General features: G+C 32.1%; 1 protein-coding gene across 7 annotated transcripts in view; it reads right to left on the bottom strand.

Moving 5' to 3' along the window:
• LOC135143095 (frizzled-2) overlaps nt 1–24,470 on the bottom strand; it is a 140,153-nt gene that overhangs the window by 16,520 nt on the left and 99,163 nt on the right. For 4 of the 7 annotated variants that reach the window (XM_064074946.1, XM_064074945.1, XM_064074947.1 and 1 more), the window contains one exon: nt 4,348–4,496. The exons of the other annotated variants lie outside the window; for them this stretch is intronic. The gene's annotated coding sequence lies outside the window, so the exon portion shown is untranslated. The remainder of the gene's footprint in view (nt 1–4,347; nt 4,497–24,470) is intronic. 7 annotated transcript variants of the gene reach the window in all.

Consider the following 24,470-nt stretch of genomic DNA (forward strand, 5'->3'; position numbering starts at 1 on the left):
GTTTTGGAACTCGTAACGGGAGTAATGGGACATTTGGTTTTTGTGGTTTGATTATTTATTCTGGAAGCAGTCGACAGGGTTGTTATGGCAATACTCTAAACAGAGAACAAAATCTCCTAGTCTATACATTTTTTCGGTAAGCTGTAAATATTATGTTCGTACCTACGGCATTAGCAAAAAGTTGCACCAAGGCGCATTTAACTCAAACTGTTAATGTGTTGTATTTAGGAAGTAATTCTAATGAGTAATGACAAATTAATTATTTTTTACCAAGAATGTCCACTAGATGTATGCATTGCAAAAATGGTTAACAATCTTAACTACAGATTTTATAATTACGTTTTAAAAGCTAAAATTAACAGTAAAACCAAGTCAAATAGTAACATTTTATGTTCTTTGTAACAAAATGATTGCTGGATTAGCTTCTTTTAAGCTTTAAGTTAATTCCTCCAAAATAATAATTATTACTATTATTAATTCTAAATTCTAGTTGTTGCGAAGGTATTTAGTAATAACTAGTTTGAAGTAGAGAGAACGCGTTTTAACTGAAAACGGGTTTTAACTGTAACATATATATAGTTAAAAGTTAATCTGAAAAACAAAGATGTTTTGAAAAATATTCACCTGCAATGCCAAATTATTACTGATCAAAATGGTGGATCCCTATGATCAAACGTTGGGGGTCTCATCCATTGTTTTATATCCATTTTTGTTGCCGATTCACTCTACTTTAATTAATAATAAGAATAATAAATAAATAAAAAAACTACATAATTATAAAATTATTAGTAAGTATGTGTTTAACAGAAAAATGTGTGTAGTGTACCGATGACATAGTTCTTTATGCTGGTCACAATGGACGAAACTGTCGATTACTATACTTCTTTAGTTTACACCCAGGAAGTAAAAATCATATTAATTCATGCTGCTATATACATGTGTAAACTTTCATCCAACTTAAACATATTTTTTCCTCGCGTAATCCATATTACATGTTTAACTCATGGTATATTTAAATGGAGTGACTGAGGAAATTAGAAATTTATTTCCAATAGTAAATGATTTAGTCAATAATGTAAAAAACATTTTTGTTAAATTTTGTTGAATTACCTTTGAGAGTACAATTTTGTGCACAATTTACCAATACCACCACAACCTGTTGTAACTAGGTGGACAACATGGTTAAATGCAGTTGTATTTTATACCAAAAACTACAATGCAATTAAGAAATTTGTTAATGAGCTGTCAGATGATGCTACTTCTATTAAAGAATCTAAAATAATTTTTGCTAAAACTGAACTACCATCTGAATTGGCATTTATTTCAGCTATTTTCTCTCTAGTTGCTGATATAATTTTAAAACTTCAATGTAACAATTTAGCACTGGTAGATACTTTTCAGTTAGTAACAAATTGTTTTCAAAACCTATCCAATGTTCAAAGTAAAATAGGTGAAATTTAATTCTATTTTAGAAAAAAATGTAGGTTTTACCACCTTGTCGCATGTGAGTAAAATTTTGGAAGGCGAATTTGTAAATGTGGACTGGACATAGATGTTGAAAAATCGTTTTCAATGTTAAGACAAGTGTGAAGAGCGCGAATCATTTCTATTGGAAAATTTTAAAAAACATTTCATAATCAATAGGTTTAATAAAAATTATAACTAAAATACAAGTACATACTGTGTAAACAGCATTTTCTTACATACTTTATTTAGTTATACTTAATTTGAATTCTTATATTGCAAATAAACGTTACAAGACCTGAACTTTAACAACATAGGTAATTAAAAATGTCATTTTGTTTTATTAGACATATTCCAATTAACTATTTGCATATGCATATTTTGCATATTTAGCTAGATATTTTTATTTACGTGCACATTTTGACCAAAAATGTGTTCATGTTATGCGCATATTTCTTCGATATTTTGATGCATACAATCGGCGGGTTACCCATAAAATTGTAGACTAAATAAATTATCAAACTCCTTTTTTATGTATTCTGACAGAGTTCGAAAAAAGCTACAATTGGTCCCTAAAATGTCTTATGTTGAGAAACTTTTGGAAAGCAATACAGACGAATATACCTACCTACATAAGTTTTAACATAATGTTGTTTATAAACAAATGAAATTAGATATTACATTCGCTTTATTATAATGTGCTGTGGTTTTTTTTTAACAACAAATATAAAAACCTTACAAAAATAAAACTCGTCGACACCAACAACGTAAAAACCAACATCATAAAAAAAACCAACAAGCAAATTATAATGATGATTTATCACATACTTATTACAGGCTTCACAAACCCATAATTACTAGTAAGTTCTTTCAAACTATTAATTTTTAAAAAGGATACCGTCATTATTGAGACATAAGATATGTACATACATGAAATCTGCTGATACATTGAAAGAGAGTACCTATGTTTGAAAAAATATTTGTGGTCACTCGAAGTGTAACTGTCACATTTTCCACACCCACATCGACAAATCTAAATGCAACTCGTTTCTATTTTCAGAGAAGAACGGTCACCCACACGATCACAAACAGTCATTTGTGCGAGTTCTTTCTTTGTTCGTAACACAACACTAAAAAACTTGTTTTCCTAAAATGCTCTATCAACAAACGTAGTCAAATAATAAGGTACTAGAATATGACAGTAAGTGTATGTTAAAGTTTTAAATATTTATTTCTTTCAGCATAAAAATTTAACGAATGTAATGAGAAATATATATACTTATGAAACACAAAAGCACCCATTCGTTATATGCCACAACAGATCTTGCAGAATTACCCACTTAATCTTTGACAGACACTTTGTTGGGCGTGTTGGACAAATAAAGAACTGAATTTAATTTAAGCAAGACGAAGATGTAGCCTGTGGTTAAACAGAACCGGATTCGTTAAATTCTGAATGCAGTTGGTTTGTTATACGATTTCGATAAAAGAAAAATAGAAGGCAAATCCAGCCCCAATATTAGCTTTTGGCGCAAATAAGATGTAGAAATTATTTATTTGTCAAGAAGTGTTTTTCACCGATAATAACATACATACACGAAATGTCTTTAAAGATGTATTGTTGAAGTTATTTGTTATTTTTTCCTTACAGCGCACTAATTTTAACGTCTCTTTCAAAAAATAAAAATTCTTAAATGGACTATTTTTTATAATACCATTTATAGAAAAAAATTCGTGAACTTGGCTGTTAACTGCAAAATACTTACATTAAACGCAGTAAGTAAGTACATGTAGTAATATGCGTTATAATAATAAGTTAATTACAATTTCGTTTGTTTTGTTGTTACGCAAATTGGACACGTTTTTGTTAAAAGTATTGGACGCATATATCCAGATTAATGTAGGAGAAATTGTACTTATACGCCGTTTCGAAAACTACGCAACGGGAAACGTGTCCGTATTTTTTTACATAAAAATGTAAAAAATGTAAAATTAGATAAAACGTAGGTACTTTTTTACCAACCAAATCATCATTCTGAAGTTATTTTTAATCTACTTCATAAGGTGGCGTAGCTACATGTTAAAAGTTTTTAGGAATCTAGTAGAGGTCTTGCAACACTCGTTTTGCACATACTTTAATTTCTTGTCCATTGAAACGAAATTAAACTTCAATTCTCAATTGTGGTACGAAATGTAAGTTTCTTTAGAATTTAAAACGCAGTTTTATTACGATCCTTCCACCATTTATTGCTGTTTATTTTAATTATTACCTTACAGTCGTGGATTTACTTGGCAGAAAAACACTGCAATCTCCCTCATTATTTTTATAAAACTGAAAACAATATGGTTACTAAAAAATTTCTGAAAATATGCATGTATTATAGGCATGGACACAAATTACCGAAATTGTTTGGGAGATTGATGTGATTGTTACTTTCGAATGGGATTTCAATTAGTAATTTTCATATATTTACATCCAAAGTTTTCGATATAATTAATTTACTCTTTAGAATATCTGGCCACAAAACTATTGTTTTTCCTGAATTACACTCATCCACTATCCACAAATATATATTAAAAAGCCGAAGAAACTGCATGAGTCTGGTACGCAGTTTGTAATTGAAAATAAAATAGTAAAAATAAAAACAATAATAGTATTAACAAATATAGAAAAATAAAAAAACTCAATGTTAAATTGAAATCGTTACATTATTGACAGATTTTAGTTGTTTCAATACTGATAGTTCACTTTGCATAAACCCAGGAAATAATTAGCAGTTTAAGCTTGAATTGAAATAATAGTAATGACTATTTAACGGAGATAATAATTATTTATCATTAAAAGCACTGTTCTGCAAAGCATTAAATATTCAGAGTACGAACCTGGAAGTTGAAACTGTATGGGGCTCTACTCTACGTCGCATGTGGTTGAGAAGTGAGGATATCCAAGCTGGTTTTACCGGCCCTTGTCTCAGGGACACTTTACTTTCTTGATGGTAGGCAGATAGTGGCAAGAGTGGGTTGTAGCACGACTGCAAAGAAGGTACTATCGTTCTTATTTGACAATTTTAAACTCTATGAATTAGCACTTATTTTATAAAAACACTTTTGTGCAATACATAACAGATGACTGGTCATTTACATCATAAGTTCATAACGTAATTAATCAAAGCAGAAAATTATAAAACAGAAAATTACGAAATAATAGATGGATACATGGGGCGGAGGCGGGGAATAACATATTTTTACATAGATATGACAGATACCCAAATTCACCTCAACATGTCAGCATTAATATACGCTGACCGGCAAAAAAAAGGCCAACCGAAAATATTTACACTGTTTCTCTTACTTTCTTATATTAAATTTAATTCTGTATTAATTTGTATCTTATTTTTTTAGCTAATTTGTTCATCCTGTGTCAACAGGGAGTGCTTTATTAATAAAATAACAATCGTTAGTTAAAGTAATAATTTATTTTTAAAGGTTTACAGATATATTTCAGGGTCGCCGTGTGATTTTATTGAACGAAATATAAAATTGGTGGGTGTTATTTTAACTGAGTTCTTATGTAGGTGTATATGTATATACTATACAGGTCGCTAGAATGTATGGAAACGCTTAGATATCTTGAGACCCAACTGGACAAATCACCTGAAATTAGGTACAGAGGTACAAGAAGTGTGTTTGTGAAAAAATATATCTATATATTTTGCTTCATTTATTTTCGAGATGCAAGACCAACTTGATTTATTTTAAATGGCACTACCATATAATTCATGCATTTTTGAATAAGAGCTTTTTCTCTGAATTCATTGATGTACCACAATGATACTTTGTTTTTGATAAAAACGGCAAAATAAATTAATTTAAATAAGAATAAATAAAAAAGAAAGATGACATAGTTATGTTTGAAAATAATTTTAATCTGACATGTAGGTAAGGTGTTTTTGCAGAAATGGTGCATCTAAGTGAAACTGAGCGCATTGAATTATTTATTAATGATAATGATTATATTTATCGGTTATGGTGCCAAAAGACCAAGTTTTACTCAAATAGTAACATTTTTCAATGAAATTAAAAAAAAAATTAAAAACAAATATTGTTTAATTATTTTACCATTCCAATCAGAAAGAAAGTATGAGGTATCAATGGATTCAGAAAAAAAAAGCTCTATTCAAAAATGCATTAATTATACAAGGTGACTGCGAAATACATGCAAAAAAAAAAATGGGGAATAGCTCACAATATGATTATGTCACTGGGTAAAATTCACGGTCCTAAGTAGTAGCAGTGTCTAGAAAAAATTATTTGAAATTCAATGTAAATTGTTGTACGCGCCGCTGGACTGTTTTGTGACCTACATAATTACTACAATGAATGGAACAGAGCGAGTCGGTTAAAGAACCAAAAAAGTTACTTTATCAGGCACTTTTTTAATCGCAACGTGAAAAACACGAAAAGGGCCAGTTAGCATCGAGCGGTCGGTGAAATCGGTTTATGGTGCAGTTTTCCCATGCAGATTGTGTCGATATGGTAATGGGTGCATCAGTGGTACAGCATCTCCGAGATCATGGTACCTTCAACCTCAAACTCACGATCGTGGCCGTGATAGGACAGAAAGAAGAAGTTGGATTTTCACAGCTTGTAGTGCATCCTACATTAAAAGAATACGGCCACATCCATACCATGTTGACAAAGTACAGGGTTTGGAGCCCGCTGATTGTCCACCTTGTGTAACTCACTTTTTGTCCGATGGAACTCCACGTAGTCGTCAACAAGTACGATTTCAAGAGACGGTTTTCGATAAATGTGTATCAGTTGGATGAAACAGTTCGTTTGTGGAAATCAACAGTGTCCAGAAATTATCGAAGAGCTTCAACAAGTGAAAGTGACACCCGCTACTCCGGTGTTTTTTTACCTATCAACAAACCTCTTGCGACGCTCTGACGCCTGTATTGCTAGTCAAGGACAACATTTTCAACATTTCTTGTAAAAAGGTAGTAGCATTCTAAGTTGCTCTTATTTCTGTTCCAATAAACAATGTAAAATCGTTGTGACAAGGACCAAACATCCGTCAGAATCAAAATTACCAAAAAACTTTCACACTGACCTTTAACGATGAATGAGTAAATGAATGAACGAATGATAAGCAGCAAAAAGTCGGTTGTACTTTTAATTGAAACTGAAAGTGTTTAGGTCGTTTTTATTCAAACGTTTTTCCAACTCTGTTTACAAGGTGGCTCAGTGCCTTCGTATCGAGGGTGGTTCATGGGGGTTTTGCCCCATTCGATTTTTAATTTCTTTTTTCTATATTTCGGCTCTACTAGGGTGGGGGATGCCGTGGTTAAAATATTTGCACTTATTTCGCAGTCACCCTGTATAGTAGTGCCAAAAAAAAACATGTTGGCCTTGTATCTGGAAAACAAATAAAGCAAAAATATTTTTTTTGGTGAATAATTAGAGTACAACCTCTTGTACCCCCGTGCCTAATTTCAGTTGATTGGTACAATTGGTTCTCTAAACATTTAACAGTTTCCGTATATGTATACCTATCCAACCGCCGTTACTAAACCCGACGTTTTAAAGAGGTGTTACGAAGCCCGGCAGTTTTTTAGCGTATAATACATTCAGTTTAATCGCTTTTTCAATACTAAACTTAAAAAAAAAGTTGAGGGAAATTATACTACGGGAAAAAATAACACCATATTCATCAAGCGATACCAAACCTCCAACAGCTTTCTTATTAGTCCCATTTCAAATAAATAACAGAGTAAACCGACGTTATCAATTCCAACATTGTTGCCACATTAAATTTATTGAGAATTGCTTCATATTGTATTGACCATTGAAATTTCTTTTGAAGAATAAGAGTATGTAAATAAACGCTAACCAACATTTGAGTACCTATCCCAACCAAAAATTTGGCGACCTCTGAAAAGTTTGTAAAGTGCTGCTTGAAATTTAAGTGTAAAATAATATCTTTTGTACTTGCAACACATTACCCCAATCTTCTTTTTGACTTTAGCCTTGCAGATTTGTAAAAAAAATATTTTGCTGCAAAAAGTTTCTAGTTTATTTAAGACAGTTGGTATGCGATATCCATAAAATTTTTCATATGTTTAAATGTTTTCTTAAACATAAGATGAATAGGAAACCAAAATTTGTTACTATTAGTATCCTATATAAAATTTGTAGAATGGAAAAAAAACCTATTTTTATCACAAAATAACTAATTTAACACTCATTTTTCTAAAATTGCACATTCTGTAAGAGTAAAATTAATATATCAAATACGTAATTAAAATTTAAAAATTACGAAACAAGTAGTAACCACCCCTTTTTAAAAGTATCATTCTGTGATATAAAAGAAGAAATTTAAACAAAGCTGATAGCGTAAAGGTGGAAACCACACTAGCAAGTATACCGGCTAGTATGGTTCTGCCTTATGAGGCACAGCAAAATGCTATCTGCTACATTTTAAGCTTGTTTACGTTCTTAAATAGACAATAATGGTTTAATTAATCGTTGGTAATCTTGGTGTGAGTACTCAAGACAATACAAAACGTTTATAAATTTACAGACGTATCTCGAAAGAACTGGATCCCTTGTAACATGCATAACAAACGTTGCAAATAAATCAACCCATGTGATATAGAATATTCGCACTTTGACAGTTTTCTTTCCAACATTTTTTTTGTTCTATTATAGAATATGGGTGCATAATTTGGTCGCCTATCTATTAAGTACCAAAGAATGAATCGAAGCTGTGCAGGATAAATTTGTTACATTCCTAGGTTTCCCCACGTTGTAGGTAGCGATAAAATTTTTTGTAGAATTTACATTGAATTAAATCTATTGGAGGCTAGACATGTATTCCTCAAAATTGGTGTGCGATGAGGGTAAACTCTTAGATTCTCTTTATTTAAATGTCCCGTATCAAATCTAATAAAATTAGTCACATTTTTACTCCACTAATGTCCATTTAATGTGCTTTACAAAGAACTAAGGGTTTTCTATTCAGAACATTGACTGATTACTCCTTGTATCATTGTGAGTCAATGTTTCTTAAAATGCTTTATGTGTTTAATCGAAATTTTTATCGATGAATATATCCACCGAAACCCGATTTGAATATAAGTAACCAAGTTCCGAACTTCCAATAAGAATGAAATAAAATATGAATACGGGTACTCACAGTGAATTAGAAACAAAAAGGGGTATTAGAAAATACATGCAAATGTACACTATTCTCCACAATGCAATATAGATTTAATTCAAACACTTCTGAAGTGACATCATCAGGGGGATTAAATATAAATTTTGATTAGGGAGTTACCACGTTAATGAGAACTTTAAGCCGTATGCAAAATTTCCTCGGAATCGTATTTGAATTATCTACACACATAGAAGCACTTATTTTTCATGTTTTAACACCACGACAGCATTTATTTAAACAAATTTTAAGATGGTGTCATAAAATTTTTGGAGGGGATGAATAAATAAATTCTAATCAGCGATTTGTCGTGTTCAGAATAGCCTTAGAGTGTGTACAAAATTTCTGGTCACTCGATTTTTGTTTGCTAAGGTATACTGTAAATTTATCTTGCATACCAAATTTTAATTATTTTTTAAAAAACTTTATGGACTTAAACGTAAAATCAGGATTTGATCTACAAATCACATCTATGGAATAGGTATTTTGCATATCTTGAATAGAATTTATTTACAACAGTTTCTCTGTTGATGTTATTAGGGTGTTTGTGGATTTCTATATCGTCTCGAATTTTTCTAAATTCTATTATAGTAATATGGAATTTTAGCTGGGATTTTTTGGTTGCCGAACAGAATTCGCTGTTCTATTATAGCTGACGGTGAGAAAGAGCCAGATTGAATGCAACGTTGGTGTTCAGATACTCTAGTTTTAATAGAACGAACAGTTTCAGCTGTGTAGACTATATCACTTGAACAAGGGAAGGTAGGCAATAAACTACTTTACAGGGTGTTTAAAAATGATCCTGACATTGTTTTTTGAGAATTTTCGCCACACGATAAGTCACTTTGTGAATGTATGGCAGACAGCCGTGGATGTAGGGGGAACACTCTGTCTTTGGCTTGTCGGAAGTGTAGACTTGTGTGACGGTGAATGGTGGACCGAATATCGTTTAGTTTGTAGCCATTGTTAACCAAACTTTGTTGAACATGTTTCTGTTCGGATTGGAGGTTTTCATGGTCTGAAATCGAGAATGCTCTGTGAATCAGATAATTCACCACAGAAAATTTTTGGGACGAATGATGATAAGATTCTGCATGAAGTAGTCTCTGTGTGTGACTTTTTGATAGACGGAATTACCTATAGACGACCATTGGGTAAGCGTTTGACTAACACATCAACAAAGGGAAGGGACCCATAGTTTCTCCAACTTTCATGATGATTGAGATGATTCAAGAAGACTGAAAGCGTGTGTTTGCCATGGGACCAAATAATAAAAGTATCATCCATACATCGAAGCCATAATTTGGGTTACAAATTTGACGACTGTAAAGCGATTTGTTCAAGAGATTCTATGAAAATATTTGCAACGACTGGAGACAGAGGTGATCTCATTGATAGAATTGACTATGGAAAACAAAGTATGTGGACATTGAGCATTTTTCGAGTAAAATTAGCTAGAATATCCGGTTTATCACCCTGATATAGAGTTTGACGAATAATTGATACCGAATCTGGAACAGCGACTATGATACAGTTCTATTCAATGAAAAAGCGTACAGCATATTTAGAGTGCTGTAAACGTTATTGTCGACAATTTACTGACATGATTTGTCAAAAAATCATCGGTCTAATATTAATTAGTCGATATCACGGTTGTAGAATAGATAAGTTTGTACACTAACGGCTCGGGATGACGACGCTTCATGCCAATGCCTATATGTATCTACGGAAAGGACACGTACAGTTAGCGCCTCTACCTTGTCGAGCGGAAATAATTCTAGTTACTTTGGGATTTTCGTTTCCGGTGCTTTGTGATTGGCAATTCACAACAAAATTTTCAGATGACATGCCATTTGATCGGAATCGATGGTACGATTTTTTTTATTAATTAATATCCGCTTATTATCAACAGATGTCCATAGCAACTGTAGTCCCTTGGTCCTCTAGGAGCAGGCGATGCGATCGACAATTAGCGCCCCTAACCAGGGATATACTGATATATGCTAGTGTACCAACCTATCTATCTATTCTACAACCGTGGTCGATATCATCATAATCAATTACAGGTTGCAAGTATGCCTCACCATTTGACTCTCCTCAAAAATGTTAGATGACTGGAAGATGGTTGGTCAATTTTAGTTGTTGCGGTAACCACAATTGAAACAAAAGTGTAATTTTAAGAATTAATAAACGCCGGGAACAGGACCAGTCATTATTACAAAAAGTTGGTTCAGGCAGAGCTAAAAAAAGATGCTACTTGTTTAAATCATTTAAGAGCAAATACTTTTGATTCTGAAACACATCTAGACCACAAAGTGTCGATAATTATCTGAGCGAATTCAAACTTGTTGGGAAGAAATCAATGAAAATGATATTCGAAAATTAATCCACTCAACGCCAAATAGACTAACACAAGTCATTGCCCAAAACGGAGCTCTGAGCAAATACTAGTTTTAAATAACTGTCAGCAGAGATTGAAGCTTACCAGAATGCGCAATGACCAATTCGAGAGAAGTTGAACAAAATGTTTGGAACTGAGGACATTGAAGAGCTTTTGACCGTATAATCCTTTAGTATTTTTGCTAGATATTTAGAAGCGGCATACGTGGGGCAATCGATGATGCTGCCGATAGATGTTAGGGGAACACCCTTTTTGTGAATTTTTTGAAGACCATATAGACGGGGTGGTTTGAAATTTTTTGGAATGAGTTGTTTAGAGACATTTTACACTGCACCCATCCAAAGTGATATAGGTCTTTGCAAAATTTTGTAAAGAAAAAACGCGCAAGAAAAAAGACCGCTAAGATAATCAGTTATCCCATACACAGAAGTAACAATATGGAGAATTTTGTTTTTCAAATTACAAATATTTAAAAGCAGAAACAACAGGTAAAATTTAAGTTGCAGTGCAACATACCATTTATGGAAATACTGTTAAAATATAATGATAAATAAGTTCGGGTGAAGAAATTAATTTGTGGTGTTATGGGTGCGATTTGTTGAAAACTGTGTTTGAGTCTAGAACTTAATTTTTTCATTCTAATCAACATGCATAAGTGTTTTAACAGCTTCTACATAAACAACAACGTTGTACAATTGTAGTGTGACCTATAAGGCTGTTTCTACTTTTACTTGGGTCTTTCATTTGGAAAAAAATAGTCGACAGAACCAATTTTCACTCCCAAAGTACAATCCAAAAAATTCCCCTTCGAAAAATTATATCTACGAGTTGATTTTGTCACATTTTATTCTTGATAACGTCTATTCATACAAATAAAATGTATAACAGCAGAACACTGTAAAGAAAAAAAAATTGATCGAAGGTTATTTTGACAGAACTTCCCTCGTCCTGGAAGTACACTACAATAAATCCAGGTTTTTCGAAAAATTATAAGATAAATAACGATCTATTGCATTTTAATACAAATTGCAAGCATAATCATAATACATATGTACTTTATTACCTAACCTTCATAAGCTCCCGTTCCAGTGCATCCAGTAAGGTTTGATTGCCGTTAACAATATGTAATTGTTTTTTCTAAATTCTCCATTCTAAGTACAACTATTGTAATACCATAATCGTTGCATTTTATAACTAACTAGCATGCGTTGTAATGCCGCTAAAAGAATTGCCGCTAACTAGTTACAAACTCGCGCATCACATATTGTAAAATGGTTGTATAATTTTGGAAATTTCATTCTACCCTATAAAATTTTATTAACGATAACGAGACGGACAGTAGTACAGTGGTAAGAAATATCGATGGCTCACACCAGTTCACTCGAATTTGTCTGAGAACATTTAGCAAGTAGTTGTACTCATAAAATAATGGTCATTTCCATTCATGAGTAACGATGGTCCCTGTTCGGACCTGGACTATTCTGTTAATCAATGTGCTTTCTAACATCTGGGGATTACCGGCACGCGGCAACTTAAGTTGTAAATATCTCTTGCTATTGTACATACTACTGTCCGTCTCGTTATTGCCAATAAAATTTTATAGAGTACAATGAAATTTCCAAAACTATGCTACTCCATTACTTCATTAGCCTTCCAGGGCATGCGCACGACAACTCATGAAACTTTCATTTGATTGAAAACAAATGAATTATTTGTTGTTGCCGCTCCATAATACGATTCGAAGTAATTCGAATTATTAATTAAATGTCATGATCTGTCATTGTATTTAAGGTTATCTTCAAAAATAAATAAAACATTCTTCAAGTATTTAGACTTAACTACACTGCTTTTCACTTAACATTTAGAAAGGTTACATTACATAAATTGTGTGTTCGTGCAGTTTACAAAAAAATTGGTCGAAAGTTGTTTCGACAAAACTTCCCTCGCCTCTTGAAGTACAACGAAACATATCAGCATTTTCGAGCTGAGTATTTTTTTACACAATGTTGTGATAACATCAAATTTTTTGCAAGGACACGTATATCAACTTGGATTGGTGCAGTGTAACAGTAAAAATAACAGTATTGTATTCCCAAAATTCTCTGGGAAAATGGAGTGAGCCGTTCCTGATTTAGTCAACAAAATAAATTGACTCATTCATTAATGTTTTTGAGCCACCTGTTTAAGCAAATCTAAAAAATATGCATGCAACGAAAAATCACAAGTAAAAACTCATCATATTTTGCACATTTTGGGTAGAATTTATGGGCGGACGCCAACTGGGCACCAACTAATCACAGGTAAATTTTGCGGGTAGTTACGATAGGCCAACTCGGCACCGAGCCCCAAATAAAGATCGGTGAACTTGGCACTACAGCAGCAGGTATGGTAACAAGGGTTAATCCGCCCACTCCCCGAGATATCTTCCCTCTAGTCAAATCGTTATGTGCAAATAAATAACACAAGTCTGCAAATTTAACTTTTGAAAATTTGTTTTTGTTCTGATGGCTGTCTTGGGTAGTTTTTTTTAGCGTTGATTACGTCTATGATATCTGTTTGTCGCTTTCACGTAAGGTTTATTTGTAAAACAAGATTAAAACTGAAATTTTTAAGTAGTATGAGAATATTATAGAAATACTGTAATAGATTTTTTTCATAATCTGCATACAAAAATTTATTGGATGAGGTGATTTTTCTGTTAACAGAACCGATTTTATTTTTTACTTTGTTTACTTAATTTTTTGGTTGTTTAAAATTTGTAGGTGATAGAATGTTTTAAATAGCTTTTTCTCGTGATTAGCGTTTAAAAATCTAAGCGATGACTCGAGGATTCTTGTTAATAAACATTGTTTTGTTGAAATCCTATAATGTGACACCATTGTTTACTTTCGTTTCTATAAAGTTTTTTGAAAAAAAAAAAAACACTGCTATATGTATATGTAGGTAAAATCATTTACCTATATATGATTTTAAGTAATAAAAGATATTTTGTAACAAGTGTTTTAATTTAATGAATTGTACAAATATTTCCTGTTAAAAAACATATTTTTATGTTATTTAAACAATATGTCTTTTTTTGAGACTTAGAATTTTATTCAACTTATTCTTTTTTTGTGGAGGGGGGGGGGGGGATCTATACGTGCTGGAATTTTTTGCAATTTTTTTCCGTTATCAATATCCATAAATCTAGTAGACCAACAGCCTGTCAAAGTTAAGACACGTTTTTTGTTGCAGGCCTGTGTAATAATTGAAAACTAGATGAAATACTTTTTATTAAATGTAAATACTTAGATACAATGATTTATTTTATATACAATTAATTTTATTATTAATAATTACAAATTTTGTATCTATGCGATACGAATTTAACGAATTCGTAGTCTGTTAAGATGCCGTTTTTAAGTTGATGCAATTTTTTTTCTAAAAACAATACGGCTTGTCGAACCCTACGTGTTTTTATCACTGCTGGGATGTATATAGACTGAATTTTAATATATATATACATAAGCTGCTACTACCGGTATATTCATGAACTACCTGAAGCGGGTGGTTGGTGTCGAGCTGGCCTATCGTCAAAGGGTAGTTTTTAAAATTACCTGAAATTGCTGGTGCCGAATTGGCGTGTTTATTTTATGGCGGATTAGGCTAGGTGCCGAGTTCACCTGTACCCGAATTTATTCGGAAAAATTTTTAGATAACGTCATCAACTTTCTGTGGAAAATAAACAGATATATATATTTATATTATTGATATTCAATAAAATAAATTGACTGATTCATTAATTTGATAGCAAAACGGTGCAGTAGTTTCGGAGATTATCTGTTTAACAAAAATATTGACGGACAGCGGACCGACATACTGACAGACGGAAACGGGAGACCCATTTTTTCGTACTTTTGGGGTTATGACCCATCGAGAAAATATGAAAGCATCCAGTCGTCTGACGGACTCGATTACTATTTAAATACTATGTTTTTTTTTATGTAGGAACTGTAGGATCTCTCGAACATTTAAACACTTACTGTCCTGCTGTTCTATTCCTTAGTATTATTTGGTCTATAATGTACATATTTTCAATCTACAAGCAGTTCAACGCAAATTTTTAAAGATCATCAGCTATTTGATGGTGTATATCTTGAAAGAGGCATAGAGAAGTCAAACTTTCTAGCTTTAATTTCACCTCATTGTCATTGTCATCTCGTGGAAACCTACATTAGTGTACAGAAAGAACACTACAATAGTACAGTGGACGTAAACATTTTGTGTGTTTATGGCTTCACACTTTTCTGGTAAAATCACAGGATAGTACTGTCTCGGCCGTCACTGACACGTGCCATGGTTTGCATTTGCTACGTTTTATGAAAGGTCCGCTGTAAAGTACTTTAAACGTCAAAGCCATAAACGCACAATATGTTTACGTCCAGTATACCTAGTAAAATTTTACAACTGCTACTTTGAGGGATTGTCGGACAATGCAAGGGGATAATGACGCCAACAAAAGGAGCGTGCCGCCACTGTATAGTGGTTTAGAAACATCCAGGGTTGCATTGAAATTGTGATCTATGGTTTTGTGGGTCCAACCTTGATGGTACACATTAAAATACCAATAAAATTTTACTAGGTACTGTTGTAGTGTTCTTTCTATACGTTTCTTGTTAAATCTAATCAATAATAAAACTAATCGCTATTGGCTTTTGTCAAAATAATTTTTTTTTGGTTTCTAGATATAACTCAAAGTAAGAACATTTGTTTTATCTTAATGTATATACCACTAATACACTAGCGAAAGCACCAATTTCTGTTATGTATGAAGTTATCATTACAATAAATTTGCACACATGTTTGATATTAGTATGCTAATACAGAATATGACACTTATAAAATATGTTGCTAGTGTATTTGATCTATAAAGTAATTACAGTTGTTTTTGTATAGTAGTATAGTCTCCTTTGACCTTTCTAGGTATTAGACCTGACACGTGGGGTAAGGTAACCGCGGCGCGCAACACTCGTAACACCGAATGCTCTGAAATATTGCAAACGCTATAAGGTCATCGTAATCATTGTAGATCGTAAATCAAAATTTATCCGTTTATCCCCTCCCAAAAAAATTACGGTTCTCAGGATTTTACGGAATAAATCCTGTCTAAAATATGTAAAATATTATTAACTCATACTTGTAGCTTGAATGAGGTAATTTTAGTCTACAGTACTGTTGTTATTGGCATTACACTGCAACTATTCATATTGATTTGTGTCCTTGATAAAGTGTTGATATCACAAAATTTTCTTATGGGAAAATTCACCTGAAACATACGCATGCTTCTTTACCTATAGGTACTTTTATAGTTCACACATATCTTTATTTTAACTTATGGGGGTTATCACTAAAAAAATTAAATTATTTACAAATATGTATTTACAATTTAACCTTGAAACTGCAAAACCGAATGCTAAACGTTTTAAGATTATTACCGTAACCATGGTAAATCTTTTCGTTTATGCCACCTCCCCTCCTTCAAAAAGAGGGCAATTTTACAATTTTTGATTTATGCATTCGTGTTTAGTTTTTATCCCTGACATCCAGATTTTTGAGGAAAATATCAAATTTTATAACATTTTACAATTTAACTTTGAAATTGCAAAATCGAATGCTTTGAAACCTTGCAAACATTTTTGGTGTTTTAGAAGCATGGTAAATTGTTAACCAAAATTTATCCGTTTATCTCCTCCCAAGAAATGATAACGTCATCTCAAAATATGCAAAATATGATAAGTCTATACCTGTGGTTTATCAATGCAATCAATTTTTTTTACGATTACTTACACAGGTGACTCACAAAATTAATAACTGTGGCAATTTATTTTACTGATAAATAAATTTCCGGAATTTGACTGATTCAAATTGATATGTATCTTTGACAAAATGTTGTACAAAAACTCACGTGCAACATATGCATAACATGCTTGTTTACCTATAACCACACATACCTTTATTTTAACTTATAGAGGTTATCATAAAAAAATTAAATTTGCATTATTAAATTTTGTAATTGTCGACCAATTTTTTGTAACTATGATCGTAACAATTGTGGACACCATTTTGATGATTCTGAAGTATATATCACATCTTTTTAGAAGCGATATAAATAAAGTTAAGTCTATTAACAAGCACGAAGATTTTTTTCGATGCGTACAAGTCTAAAAAACTTCAAAAAAGTTCTAACAATATAATCTTGTAATTTGCTAATTGACTACTATTATTCGTCATGCTTACGTGGTTACTAAAACAAATGGAATATGTAATAACCATTTACTAATTCTAATTAAAAACGGTTACTTAGTAAAGATCGAGGGTTAACGTGTGATGAAATAATTACACAATTATTTAACAATCATTTTTAACAATTTAATTTTCAGGGTAAGCCAAACAACTATAACAAAAGTAATTACCATATTAACCGGAAAATTTGATTTTGATAATTACTTATACTTGAAGTCACTGTTTATTTGTAACGTATCGTTTATTTAAGCCGCATGTTTTACTTCAGATTTTAATTATAATTCTTGTAATTCAATACTTTATAAAATACGACTCCGATAACTAAATAAACTTTTCTATTCAATTTGATGGACAGGCCAATGATAGGATATTTTTATTTATACTGGCAACCCATTTATGATGGCGTTAAGCAAATAAATAATCTGTTCGCCAGTTTTACGATGGTTTACTAAATATAGAACGTATCAAATTAGATACCACACATTTTTCGGTGTAGTAGAACATGTTTCTCAACATTAGCGTCGAGTAGCACATTTAGTAAACTACGAATGTTGTCTGTAAACAAAAATATTTTGGAACAGAAAAATGCAACCATGTATGCATCTAAAATATAGGATATTACATCACAAGGATTGAAAGTGGAACTTCGCAGGCGAGGCGGCTTATCGAAAAATACGAGGACTCGAAGCGTCCCCCAGTACTTCTTCAAAGCCTCTTTTTAATAACTTCCTGAATTTTTTGGGGATATTGTACCATAATATCGGTTGTCTGAATAAAAACTTGGTCAAGAGCTGTCATCAGCTTTTGGTTTTTTTCCGTATGTCGTTTCCGACATTCTGAAAAAATAAAACAAGAGCCCTTTTGACCAGATTTTTAATTAAACACCCGTTAAAAATTAAGTCCACTCATATTTCAAGAGGAAGGTTCTTCATAAAATTTAGAGGGAGACACAAAAAACGGATGATGGACAGATATAGGTAGTCAGACAGATGACAGACGATGAAGATACAATGAGATTTATGACGAAGAAACACAATGATCGACGGAAACGGGAGACTACTTTTTTCGTACTCTTGGGGTCGTGAAACGTCGAGAAAACATAAAAGTCGTCCATTACTATACTTCCTTAGCTTACGCTCAAATAGTTGTCCAGTTTCTGTCTGTCTATCGTCTGTGTCGTTTTTTATTAGATATATAATCTCCGGAAGTACCTGACCGATTGTTGTCAAGTTTTATATGTATGTTAGGAATATCCCCTGCAATGATTTGATGACGTCATCTCAAAATTTTGCTTGGTAAATATCACTTCAATTTTATAAAATAACATACATATGTATTTACTCCTAAACCATATTTTACATTTAAATTTAAAACTGCAAAGCTGAATGATCTGAAATTTTGCAAATTTTTTAAGGTTATCGTAAGCATGTACATTGTTCATCAAAATTCATCCGTTTACCCGCTTCCACGTCATCCGAAATGTGCAAGTTATTCCTTTTGGTTTATCAATTCATAGTGTTTACAATTTCTTACACAGGGTGCCTAAACTAAAAATAAATTACTGAAATCATAAAAAATAAAATTCCCAAATTTAATACATGTTATACAAAATGGTGGCTATAAATCAAGTCAACACCACAAAAGCTTTTATTATAAAAATTGGTCGGCAGAACTTCCTCGCACTTGAAGTAAATAGAATATCCCAGATTTTTCGAAAAATTATAAAATTTGATTTTGCGAATTTTATTTTTTTCTGTTAAAATTAAAAATAAGTTGAAATAAAGATATGTATGTAATGTTAAAATAAATGTAAAGTAAGGCATGTTTCAAATGAGTTTTGCTTTTACAAAATTTTGCAATGACTTCATCTAGGTACATTTTTGCAAGGATACGTACATCAATTTGGATAAGTGCAGTGTTACACTAATAATAATAGTTTTGCATTTCCAAATTTTCGGGAAAATGGACAGAACCGTTTCTGATTTAATCAATATAATAAACTAACTATTCATTTTTTTTGTCGCCCTGTATAAGTAATTCTAAAAAATATCAATACAACGGGAACTCAACAAGGATGGACTCATCAAATATGGTTTGATTAAAAGTTCAAATTTGCAAATTTTAGATAGGATTTATTATTCGACAAAATTTCGAAATGAGTCGTCGTTTTTGAAAAAAAAAATAAAAAAAATAAGCATACTCACGATAACCTTAAAAACGGCTACTGCAACATCAGCACTTTTGTATTTATTACGTTGAAGAAAAAACATGGAAAACCACTGGTTGGTCGCCTCGCCGCGGTCGGTGAAAAAACCGGCGAAGTTATTTTGCGGAATTTTGCACGCTTTTGCCGGCACCAGCAGATTTACCGGCATCGTAGATTTGCCGGCCGGTTTATATTTTGGCCGGCAGACACACGGCAGCCGGCCGGTTAAAAAACCTTCAATGCTGTTTTATTAAATTATTACAAACGTGGTTATGGCTGCTTGTCCACTGACGTCGAATTTACCGGCGCCGGTACACCAAAAATCATTTTTCTTTTAGATGGTTTTGCATATACCTAATCTTTTGATATAATCAATATACAACTGCTAATGTTGCAGCAGCAATCATTTTTTTTACAAAGGATGTATTTTTTTTGAGCTGAAACATGCTACAATTGTTCAAATATATTTATATTAGTACACTTAAACAATGGTACTGTATTATCTCACAGTTGCTAACACGAAAAGAGAGTAGTTTTGGTAACAAATTTCGGCTGCCGGTAATGTGTACAAGGCTTTGCCGGATTTTTGACCGGCCAGTTGAATTGCCGATAGTGTGCAACACGCCTTATATAAAACGTCTGCAAGATTTCAAAGCATTCGGTTTTGCACATTTAAAATTAAATTACAAAATGTTATATTGTAATAAAATATTGATTTTTTTTCCAAAAATCTGCATCTCTCGGTTAAAAACTCAGAACGGATTCGTAAACCACAGGTCAATGAGTATGTTATTTTATATAAGTAATTTAGAACCCATTTACTATGCACAATTTTGATACGGCGTCATTACATTGATGGTGTGAATGGTCAGACAAAATTTTATTAGTGTTTTTGTTGAAGTCCTCAACCGCCAAATTTAAATAGTCGATGACAAGTAATAATCTCGTTTCACTATAATTGTAATTCGTGTGACCTAAAACAATAAGCAGCTTGTAATATTTTGGTAAATCTATTGTCAATTTGTCGAAAGTAAAATGTGTCGTTAAAAATATAACATTTCTTCTAGTTAATTTTATTCCTAGTTAGAAACCAAACACTGCTGCGAACATAAATCGAGGAGTCCTCAACCGTCGTCTGATTTAAACAATGACGCTTCTCAGTGTCTCCACACGAAATGAGCCTGAGTGAATAAAAAATGAAATAAGTTGCACAAATATGAGAATGTTGAAAATCAAAAGTTTAAAGTCTTAATCGTCCGACATATTTGTTTCTTAAAAAAAAATTCTGTTAATGTAAAATATTTAATCTTTTTTAAACCATGCTCATACTAACACTTCTATTAGCTCTTTGTGTTTGGTTTGATTCAATCGTATTTTCTCTAGAACAAAGCACATGAAAATCATAAATAATTTTATAAATACATTGAAGGATAAATTTTAATATGCCTTATATCAAACACCCAAAATCTACTTAATATTATTATTTTTAAGCGTTGGATATAAATCAGATTTTATGTTACGCCTGTGATTGTATTTTAATAAAAATTTATAGGAATGGTTTAAACAATTCATCCGCAAGTTAAATACTGGTATACAAAATAAAAAACAGATTATTATTGCGTTCATCAAATTTCTCGAATGAAAAAGCAGAAACTCTAAAAAAAATGCAACGGGTGTGACAAGTCCGAACGTACAAAAGTTAAAATTAAATCAAATTAACATTGATTCCAAATTGCTCTTGATGGTGAGTGCAATGTATATGAAATTAAAAAAAATATAAGTGCACGTATAAAAAAATTACGAGTGTTCTGTGAACTTTAAGGATTGAAACAAACCTTGGTTTTCTCCTCAAAATTATACAAAGGAAAATGGACCTCTATCTTTGCCTCTTGTACACCGTTAGCAAATAAATATATAGTATAAACCGTTCAGGATGTTTTTACACAAAGGTAGGGCATGTAAATCTAGTAATTTGGTTGCAATCAATTTCGTATATGTAGGGATCTTTACATATACGGAATTTCTATTCTTAGCAGTTACCACAAAAGAACAAAAAGGAATAAATAAAATAACTGAATAATATCTACATCGCTTCTCTACGGTTCTTGTGCTTTAGGAGTGTTCATCTTGATTCTAGTTGTTGGTACTCAAAATTTGAAATACACGGATCAAGAAACAAAAGGTAAACTGTTTGATTTTACAATTGTGTGAATAATACCCAGGTCAAAAATGTTAAAATATTAAAACGTTAACAAAATTGTTCCTCTTGTGATATACCTACTTAATTTTATTTTATTATGCCAGGTTTACTATAATTTTTAATATTCCAAGGTATGTAAGTCACACCCGTTGCAAATTTACGTCACACCCGTGACACTATTTAAAATGATACAGTGTAAAATTGCATGAGTTACTCCAAGCAATTTATGACCAAAAACTGTTACCAAGTCTTCATTAGATTGTGTATTGAAGGAAAAACAAAAATGGTTTTGAAATTCGCAGAAATAGTAAAATTTGTCGTTAAAATATTACACTCAATTTTCTACGAATCACATCCGTGACGCCATATACCTATTGTTTTCTCTGTCTCTTACCCATCATTGTATCTTGTCAATTTTTTTATAAATAATTCTCGACACTGTAATCTACATGTTACCAATGGTATTTGTTCCAAAATATCTCTGATTTACAATGAAAAGTAAAAAATGTCCTCATTCTGTCACACCCGTGACATGGATTTACTGTTCTCTATGTTCTCTGGTTTTACCATCTACACGTCGTTCATAATACACGTGTAAACTTTGACAAATTGGTCCGGTAGTGTCACAGACAGCGGACGGACGGGCGGACACAGTCAGGAACGGGAGACCTAATTTTTCGTACCATAGGGGTCATGACACATCGAGAAAATTTGAAAGTAGCCAGTCCGCCGATGGACTCGATTACAATACTCCTCTAGAGTGCGCTTAATTATTTCATACTTCATAGCATTAATAAAAATGGTGCTGATGCTTGTTATCGGAATGTGCTAATAGTAGAATTCTTTGTGGAATTATAAACATGAACAGTCAAGAGTTAAAACAAATTGAGAATACATTTTTTCTCGTTAGTTATCTATGTATTTCACATTGTCCACACTTGTGCGTACCGCATTTTTACTTGATCTATCTCAAAAGAAATACCGCAAAATCAAATGTTATAATTTTTCAAAAACGGGGATTTGTCGGATTGTACTTCAACGGCGAAGGAAGTTCTGTCGAAATAACCTTCGACCATTTTTTTTATCTGACAAAGGTTCATAACAATAAAAATTTCGCAAAACAAACCGTTATAATTTTTCGAAGAAGCGGGATTTGTTGGACTGGTACTTCAGAAGCGAGGGAAATTATGTCTAAATAAACTTTAACAATGTTTTTTAATATTCAAAAAAGACACAGGGATACTGACGTTCTTCTCAAGGATATTTCATATGGTATAAATACCACCCATGTACTTCTGTAAATATGCATTAAATAAAAAAAAATTGGTCTAAAGAGTTTAGACAGTACGTCCCTCGCTCTCGGAAACATGACGACTGCATGCCTATTATGTTTTTTTTCTTATTAAATTTTATTTTATTACATGCGATATAATACAAACTAATAACAACAGTGTTGTATCTCCAAATTTTCGGGAAAATGGAGTGAACTATTCATGATTTAATCAATTAAATAAATTGACTCATTCATTAATTTTCTTGAGCGACCTGTAAAGCAAATCTAAAAAATTGCTCTAAAGAGTTTAGACAGTACTTCCCTCGCTGTCGGAAACGTGACGACTGCATGCCTATTATGTTTTCTTTTCGCAGTAGATTTCAAAGCATTCGGTTTTGTAGTTCCTAAGTAAATCAATAAAATAAATTTACGCATTGATTTTTTTTGAGTCACCCGGTATATACAAATTCAAAAAATATGAATGGAATGATAAATTACAAGTACAGACCCATCATATTTTGTACATTTTAGATAGAATTTATTCAGCAAAATTTTGTGGTGACGTCATAAATTTTTTAAGGGGGACGAGCAAATACATTTTGATCAAAAACTTACCATGCTTATGATAACTTTAAAACATCTTCAAGATTTCAAAGCATTCGGTTTTGTAGTTCCTGAGTAAATCAATAAAATAAATTTACGCATTCATTAATTTTTTTTGAGTCACCCTGTATATGCAAATCCAAAAAATATGAATGGAGTGATAAATCACAAGTACAGAATCATCATATTTTGTACAGTTTAGATAGGATATATTCGGCAAATTTTGGAGCTGACGCCATCAATTTTTTGGAGGGGATAAGCAAATATGTTTTGACTAAAAATTTATTATGCTCTTTATAACCTTAAAACATCTGCAAGATTTCAAAACATTCGGTTCTGTAGTTCCTGATTAAATCAATAAAATACATTTAGGCATTCATTTTTTTTGGTCACCCTGTATATGCAAATCGAAAAAATATGAACGGAATGATAAATCACAAGAAGAGACTCATCATATTTTGTACGTTTTAGATGGAATTTATTTAGCAAAATTTTGTGGTGACGTCATAAATTTTTTAAGGGGGATGAGCAAATACATTTTGATCAAAAACTTACCATGCTTATGATAACTTTAAAACATCTTCAAGATTTCAAAGCATTCGGTTTTGTACTTCCTGAGTAAATCAATAAAATAAATTTACGCATTCATTAATTTTTTTGAGTCACCCTGTATATGCAAATCCAAAAAATATGAGTGGAGTGATAAATCACAAGTACAGAATCATCATATTTTGTACAGTTTAGATAGGATATATTCGGCAAATTTTCGAGCTGACGTCATCAATTTTTTGGAGAGGATAAGCCAATATATTTTGACTAAACATG

Source organism: Zophobas morio, unplaced genomic scaffold (assembly GCF_036711695.1).
Source record: "Zophobas morio isolate AGI-343-1 ecotype UQ-CSIRO unplaced genomic scaffold, CSIRO_AGI_Zmor_V1 ptg000058l, whole genome shotgun sequence".
In the NCBI taxonomy this organism is placed as follows: Eukaryota; Metazoa; Arthropoda; class Insecta; order Coleoptera; family Tenebrionidae; genus Zophobas; species Zophobas morio.